The following is an 8772-nucleotide window of genomic DNA, read 5'->3' as shown; positions in this document are numbered from 1 at the left end:
CAAAAATGTTTTCAAAATTTTTCACTTAATTTTCGAAAATTACTTCCCTCCTTCTCACTTCCTTCCATTTATGGACTAATACTATTCCTTAATGCAAAATTCGAACTCCATCTTCTCTGATAAGTTCAAATTTTCTACTTCTGTCTTCTACTCTTCTTTTCCTCTGACACCTAAAGGAATCTCTATACTGTGACATAGAGGATTCCACATTTTCTTGTTCCCTTCTCTTTCTTATGAGCAGGAGCAAAGACAAAGGCATTCTTGTTGAGGCTGATCCTGAACCTGAAAGGACCTTGAAGAGAAAGCTAAGAGAAGCCAAAGCACAACTCTCTTTAGAGCACCTGAATGAACTCTTCAAGGAAGAAGAACTCATGGCAGCCGAAAACAACAACAATGCCAACAATGCAAGGAAGGTGCTTGGTGACTTCACTGCACCTACTCCCGATTTCTATGGGAGAAGCATCTCTATCCCTGCCATTGGAGCAAACAACTTTGAGCTTAAGCCTCAATTAGTTTCTCTAATGCAACAGAATTGCAAGTTCCATGGACTTCCATTGGAAGATCCTCATCAGTTTTTAGCTGAGTTCTTGCAAATCTGTGACACTGTTAAGACTAATGGGGTTGACCCTGAGGTCTACAGACTTATGCTATTCCCTTTTGCTGTAAGAGACAGAGCTAGAGCATGGTTGGACTCTCAACCTAAAGAAAGCCTGGACCCTTGGGAAAAGCTAGTCAATGCCTTCTTGGCAAAGTTCTTTCCACCTCAAAAATTGAGTAAGCTTAGAGTGGAAGTCCAAACCTTCAGACAGAAGGAAGGAGAATCCCTCTATGAAGCTTGGGAAAGATACAAACAATTAATCAGAAAGTGTCCCACTGATATGCTTTCTGAATGGAGCATCATAAGTATTTTCTATGATGGTCTCTCTGAACTGTCCAAGATGTCTTTGGATAGCTCTTCTGGAGGATCTCTTCATCTGAAGAAGACGCCTACTGAAGCTCAAGAACTGATTGAAATGGTTGCAAATAACCAATTCATGTACACTTCTGAAAGGAATCCTGTGAAACAATGGGACTAGTCAGAAGAAAGGAGTTCTTGAGATTGACACTCTGAATGCCATATTGGCTCAGAACAAAATATTGACTCAACAAGTCAATATGATTTCTCAAAGTCTGTCTGGAATGCAAAATGCACCAAGCAGTACTAAAGAAGCTTCATCTGAGGAAGAAGCTTATGATCCTGAGAACCCTTCAATGAAAGAGGTGAATTACATGGGAGAACCCTATGGAAACACCTATAATCCTTCATGGAGGAATCATCCAAATCTTTCATGGAAGGATCAACAGAGACCTCAACAAGGTTTCAATAACAATAATGGTGGAAGAAACAGGTTTAGCAATAGCAAACCTTTTCCATCATCTTCTCAGCAACAGACAGAGAGCTCTAAGCAGAATACCTCTGACTTAGCAACCATGGTCTCTGATCTAATCAAAATCACTCAAAGTTTCATGACCGAAACAAGGTCCTCCATCAGAAATTTGGAAGGACAAGTGGGTCAGCTGAGCAAGAAAATTACTGAATTCCCTCCAAGTACTCTCCCAAGCAATACAGAAGAAAATCCAAAAGGAGAGTGAAAAGCGATCAACATGGCCGAATTCTGGGAGGAACAAGAGGCAGTGAACGCCACTGAGGAAGGCCTCACTGGGCGTCCACTGGCCTCCAATGAGTTCCCCAATGAGGAACCATGGGAATCTGAGGCTCAAACTGAGACCATAGAGATTCCATTGGACTTACTTCTGCCATTCATGAGCTCTGATGAGTATTCTTCCTCTGAAGAGGATGAGTATGTCACTGAGGAGCAAGTTGCTAAATACCTTGGAGCAATCATGAAGCTAAATGACAAGTTATTTGGAAATGAGACTTGGGAGGATGAATCCCCTTTGCTCACCAAAGAACTGAATGACTTGTCTAGGCAGAAACTGCCTCAAAAGAGGCAGGATCCTGGGAAGTTTTCTATACCTTGTACCATAGGCACCATGACCTTCAAGAAGGCCTTGTGTGACTTAGGGTCAAGTGTAAACCTCATGCCTCTCTCTGTAATGGAGAAGCTAGGGATCTCTGAGGTGCAAGCTGCAAAAATCTCACTAGAGATGGCAGACAACTCAAGAAAACAAGCCCATGGACTTGTAGAGGATGTTCTGGTTAAAGTTGAAGACCATTACATCCCTACTGATTTTATAGTCCTAGAGACAGGGAAGTGCATGGATGAATCCATCATCCTTGGCAGACCCTTCCTAGCCACAGCAAAGGCTGTGATTGATGTTGATAGAGGAGAGTTGATCATTCAAGTGAATGAAGAATCCTTGGTGTTTAAGGCCCAAGGATATCCCTCTGTCATCATGGAGAGGAAGCATGAAGAGCTTCTCTCAAAACAGAGCCAAACAGAGCCCCCACAGTCAAACTCTAAGTTTGGTGTTGGGAGGCCACAACCAAACTCTAAGTTTGGTGTTGAACCCCCACATTCAAACTCTAAGTTTGGTGTTGGGAGGTTCCAACACGGTTCTGAGCATTTCTGAGGCTCCATGAGAGTCCTCTGTCAAGCTAGTGACAATAAAGAAGCGCTTGTTGGGAGGCAACCCAATGTTTTATATTTAATTATTTTCTTTTGTTATTTTATCTTTTTTTGTAGGTTGATGATCATGAGAAGTCACAAAATTAACTGAAAAAGCAAAAACAGAATGAAAAACAGGAAGAAAAACAGCACACCCTGGAGGAAGATGCTGCTGGCGTTTAAACGCCAGTAAGCCTAGCAGTTGGGCGTTTAACGCCCAGTCTGGCACCATTCTGGGCGTTTAACGCCAGAAAGGGGCACCAGACTGGCGTTAAACGCCAGGAAAGGGCAAGAACCTGGCGTTAAACGCCAGGAATGGGCACCAGCCCGGCGTTTAACGCCAGAATTGGCTCAAAACGTGAATTTTGATGCCATTTGGTGCAGGGATGACTTTTCCTTGACACCACAGGATCTGTGGAACCCACAGGACCCCACCACCACTCTCTCTCTTCTTCCCCCATTCACCAATCACCTCAACACCTCTTCCCCAAAAACTCTTCACCTATCAAATCCCATCTTTCTCTTCACCACTCACATCCATCCTTCATAAATTCCCACCAACCTCACCCTTCAAATTCAAACCACTTTCCCTCCCAAACCCACCCATAATGGCCGAACCATTACCCCCCTCTCTCCTATATATACCCTTCTTCAACCCTTCATTTTCACACAACCTAAACACCACTTCTCCCCCTCCTTGGCCGAACACACCACCATCTCCCTCTTCCTCATTTCTTCTTCTTCTACTCTCTTCTTTCTTCTTTTGCTCGAGGACAAGCAAACATTTTAAGTTTGGTGTGGTAAAAGTATTGCTTTTTGTTTTTTCATAACCATTTATGGCATCCAAGGCCGGAGAAACCTCTAGAAAGAGGAAAGGGAAGGCAAAAGCTTCCACCTCCGAGTCATGGGAGATGGAAAGATTCATCTCAAGGGTGCATCAAGACAATTTCTATGAAGTTGTGGCCATGAAGAAGGGTCAAATTTGATCAAAGGTTGGACCAAGTCCTCATAGACATTTGTGAAGAGGGCGTTCAATAAAAGAGAGATTCAAGAGGGAAGCCGGTTCAACTGAGAAGGCATGACCTCAAGCCCATCACTAAGAAAAGGATGGAGCAACAAGAGATCCCACTCATCATGAAATTAGAGAAGATCAAAGAATCATGAGAGAGGAGCAACAAAGACAAGGAAGAGACATTGAGGAGCTCAAACACTCCATAGGATCTTCAAGAGGAAGAAAGAGCCGCCATCATTAAGGTGGACCCGTTCCTTGATTTCCTTGTTCTTTATTCTTCTGTTTTTCGAATTTTATGCTTATGTTTATCCATGTTTGTGTCTTGTGATCATTAGTGTCTTAGTGTCTATGCCTTAAAGTTATGAATGTCCTATGAATCCATCACCTTTCTTAAATAAAAACGTGCTTAATTGAAAAAGGAAGAATTGCATGAATTTTGAATTTTATAACAGTTTAATTATTTTGATGTGGTGGCAATATTTTTGTCTTCTGAATGTATGCTTAAACAGTGCATATGTATCTTGAATTTGTGGTTCATGAATGTTGGCTCTTGAAAGAAGGATGAAAAAGGAGACATGTTACTGAGGATCTGAAAAATCATTACAATGATTCTTGAAGCAAGAAAAAGCATTACTATTCAAAAAAAAATCGAAAAAAAAAGAGAAAAACGAAAAAAAATAGAGAATAAAGAGTTATGATCCAAGCAAATAAGAGTGTGCTTAAGAACCCTGGACACCTCTAATTGGGGACTTTAGCAAAGCTGAGTCACAATCTGAAAAGGTTCACCCAATTATGTGTCTGTGGCATGTATGTATCCGGTGGTAATACTGGAAGACAGAGTGCTTTGGGCCACAGCCAAGACTCAATAAATAGCTATGTTCAAGAATCATCATACTTTACTAGGAGAATCATTAACACTATCTGGATTCTGAGTTCCTAAAGAAGCCAACCATTCTGAATTTCAAAGGATAGAGTGAGATGCCAAAACTGTTCAGAGGCAAAAAGCTAAAAGCCCCGCTTATCTAATTAATACTGATCTTCACAGATATTTTTGGAATTCATTGCATATTCTCTTCTTTTTATCTTATTTGATTTTCAGTTGCTTGAGGACAAGCAACAATTTAAGTTTGGTGTTGTGATGAGCGGATAATTTGTATACTTTTTGGCATTGTTTTTAGTATGTTTTTGGTATGATCTAGTTAGTTTTTAGTATATTTTTATTAGTTTTTAGTTAAAATTCACTTTTCTGGACTTTACTATGAGTTTGTGTGTTTTTCTGTGATTTCAGGTATTTTCTGGCTGAAATTGAGGGACCTGAGCAAAAATCTGATTCAGAGACCAAAAAAGGACTGCAGATGCTGTTGGATTCTGACCTCCCTGCACTCTAAGTGGATTTTCTGGAGCTACAGAAGCCCAATTGGCGCGCTCTCAACGGCGTTGGAAAGTAGACATCCTGGGCTTTCCAGCAATATATGATAGTCCATACTTTGCCCAAGATTTGATGGCCCAAACCGGCGTTCAAAGTCACCTCAAGAAATCCCAGCGTTAAACGCTGGAACTGGCACCCAAATGGGAGTTAAACGCCCAAACTGGCACTAAAGCTGGCGTTTAACTCCAAGAAGAGTCTCTGCACGAAAAATGCTTCATTGCTCAGCCCAAGCACACACCAAGTGGGCCCGGAAGTGGATTTTTATGTCATTTACTCATCTCTGTACACCTTAGGTTACTAGTTTTCTATATATAGGACCTTTTACTATTGTATTAAAAATCTTTTGATCACTTTAGATCTCTAGATCATCTTTGGACATTTTAGTTCTTAGATCATTGGGAGGCTGGCCATTCGGCCATGCCTAGACCTTATGCTTATGTATTTTCAACGGTGGAGTTTCTACACACCATAGATTAAGGTGTGGAGCTCTGCTGTACCTCGAGTATTAATGCAATTACTATTGTTCTTCCATTCAATTCCGCTTGTTCTTTATCCAAGATATCACTTGTTCTTCAACTTGATGAATGTGATGATCCGTGACACTCATCATCATTCTCACCCATGAACAAAGTGACTGACAACCACTCTTGTTCTACAAGCAATCAAGGCCATAGTGAATATCTCTTGGATTCCTGATTGCACGATGCATGGTTGATCGCCTGACAACCGAGTGCTCGTCTGACAAACGAGCCAACCATTCCGTGAGATCAGAGTCTTCGTGGTATAGGCGAGAACTGATGGCGGCATTCAAGAGAATCCGGAAGGTCTAACCTTGTCTGTGGTATTCTGAGTAGGATTCAATGATTGAATGACTGTGACGTGCTTCAAACTCCTGAGGGCGGGGCGTTAGTGACAGACGCAAAAGAATCACTGGATTCTATTCCGGCCTGATTGAGAACCGACAGATGAATTCCGCTATGCTGTGACAGAGCATATGCAATCGCTTTCACTGAGAGGATGGGAGGTAGCCACTAACAACGGTGAAACCCTTGCTTAAGCTTGCCATGGAAAGGAGTAAGAAGGATTGGATGAAGACAGTAGGAAAGCAGAGAGACGGAAGGGAAGGCATCTTCATGCGCTTATCTGAAGTTCCTACCAATGAATTACATAAGTATCTCTATCTTTACCTTTGTGTTATTTTCGTTCATCACCATTATCATTTGAGTTTGCCTGACTAAGATTTACAAGATGACCATAGCTTGCTTCAATACTAACAATCTCCGTGGGATCGACCCTTACTCGCGTAAGGTTTATTACTTGGACGACCCAGTGCACTTGCTGGTTAGTTGTGCGAAGTTGTGTAATGCCATGGTATTGAGCTACCAAGTTTTTGGGGTTCATGACCGGGGATTATGAGAGTTGTGAAAAAGTATTGTTCACAATTTCGCGTACCATGAATCCAACCATATTCTAGCTCAGTCTCTTACAGCAAAAGGGAAAAGCATGAGTCTGTAGACTTCAGGATCAACTCCATTCGTCTTTACAGTCTCACAGTTCTGCAAGAACTCAGTTAAAAACTGATAAGGATCTTCAGATGGAAGTCCATAAAACTTGCAGTTTTGTTGCATTAAGGCAACTAGTTGAGGCTTAAGCTCAAAATTGTTGGCTCCAATGGCAGGAATGGAGATGCTTCTTCTATCAAATTTGGACGTTGGCTTTGTGAAGTCACCAAGCATTCTCCTTGCATTATTATTATTTTCGGCTGCCATCTCCTTCTCTTGTTTGAAAATTTCTGAAAGGTTGTTTCTGGATTGTTGTAATTTAGTTTCTCTTAGTTTCCTTTTCAGAGTCCTTTCAGGTTCAGGATCAATTTCAACAAGAGTGCCTTTTTCCCTGTTCCTGCTCATATGAAAGAGGAGAAAACAGGAAAAGAAAGAGGAATCCTCTATGTTACAGTATAGAGATTCCTTTATGTTAGTAGAAAAAGAGAGGGGAGAAGAGTAAAGAAGAATGGGTTCGGATATTTAGATGGAGAGAGGTGAAGAGAGGTGTTAGTAAATAAATAATTAAATAGAATAAGAAAAGAGAGGGGAAATTTCGAAAATAATTTTGAAAAAGGGATTAGTAATTTTCGAAAATTAAAGATAAGATAAGATTAAAATTAAAATTTAGAACAAAAAGAATTTTTGAAAGAGAGGTGAGATATTTTCGAAAATTAGAGAGGGAAAAGTAGTTAGGTGGTTTTGAAAAAGATAAGAAACAAACAAAAAGTCAAAGAGTTAGTTGAAAAAGAAATTAAAATCAAAATTTTAAAAAGATAAGAAGATAAGAAGTTAGATAAGATATTTTGAAATCAAATTTTGAAAAAGATAAAATTTTGAAAAAGATAAGATAAAAGATAAAAAGATTTAATTCAAAAATTTGAAATTACTTACTTCACTAACAAGAAACTACAAGATAAGATTCTAGAACTTAAAAATTGAACCTTTCTTAACAAGAAAGTAACAAACTTCAAATTTTTGAATCAATCACATTAATTGTTAGCTAATTTTCGAAAATATGATATAAAGATAAGAAAAATATTTTGAAAATATTTTGAAAAAGAATTTTGAAATTTTCGAAAAATAAAAAAAATGAAAAAGATATAATTTTTGAAAAAGATTTTGAAAAGATAAGATTTTTAAAATTGAAATTTTGACTTGACTTGTAAAAAACAACTAATTTTTAAAAATTTTTGACCAAGTCAACCCAAAATTTCAAAAATTTGGAGGGAAATAAGGAAAAGATATTTTTTTGATTTTTGAATATTTTAATTATGAGAGAAAAAAACACAAACATGACCCAAAACATGAAAATTTTGGATCAAAACACATGATGCATGCAAGAACACTATGAATGTCAAGATGAACACCAAGAACACTTTGAAGATCATGATGAACATCAAGAACATATTTTTGAAAAATTTTTGATGCAAAGAAAACATGCAAGACACCAAACTTAGAAATCTTTAATGCATGGACTCTAACAAACGAAAAATGCATATGAAAAACAACAAACAACACAAAACAAGAAATCATCAAGATCAAACAAGAAGACTTGTCAAGAACAACTTGAAGATCATGAAGAACACCATGAATATATGAATTTTCGAAAAATGCAAGAAAATTTTTTTTTTAAAACATGCAATTGACACCAAACTTAAAAGTTGACTCAAGATTCAAACAAGAAACACAAAATATTTTTTATTTTTATGATTTTCTAATTTTTTTTGGATTTTTATTAATAATTTTTTTTCGAAAATATTTTTGAAAAAAAAACGAAAAAGAAAAGAAAAATTTTGAAAAAGGATTTTTTGAAAAGAAAATTACCTAATCTGAGCAACAAGATGAACCGTCAGTTGTCCATACTCGAACAATCCCCGGCAACGGCGCCAAAAACTTGGTGAACGAAATTGTGATAAAAGAGTTCCAAGCACTGTTAGAGAAGCTCACAACTTCATTCAACTTAACCAGCAAGTGTACTGGGTCATCCAAGTAATACCTTACGTGAGTAAGGGTCGATCCCACAGAGATTGTTGGTATGAAGCAAGCTATTGTCACCTTGTAAATCTCAGTTAGGCAGATTAAATGGTTTATGATGAGTTCAAAAATTAATAATAAATAGAAAATAAAAAGGGATAGAAATACTTATATGAATCAATAGTGGGAATTTTAGATAGGCGT

At 38.4% G+C, this 8772-nt stretch overlaps 1 non-coding gene across 1 annotated transcript; it reads right to left on the bottom strand.

Moving 5' to 3' along the window:
* Positions 1-776: 776 nt before the first annotated feature.
* Positions 777-884, bottom strand: LOC112700455 (small nucleolar RNA R71). Its single transcript, XR_003153363.1, has one exon. It is a non-coding gene; the product is annotated as a small nucleolar RNA R71 (small nucleolar RNA).
* Positions 885-8772: the final 7888 nt, after the last annotated feature.

The sequence above is a fragment of the Arachis hypogaea genome, chromosome 6 (assembly GCF_003086295.3).
Source record: "Arachis hypogaea cultivar Tifrunner chromosome 6, arahy.Tifrunner.gnm2.J5K5, whole genome shotgun sequence".
Classification (NCBI taxonomy): domain Eukaryota; kingdom Viridiplantae; phylum Streptophyta; class Magnoliopsida; order Fabales; family Fabaceae; genus Arachis; species Arachis hypogaea.
This window is presented reverse-complemented; position numbering and strand designations above follow the sequence as displayed.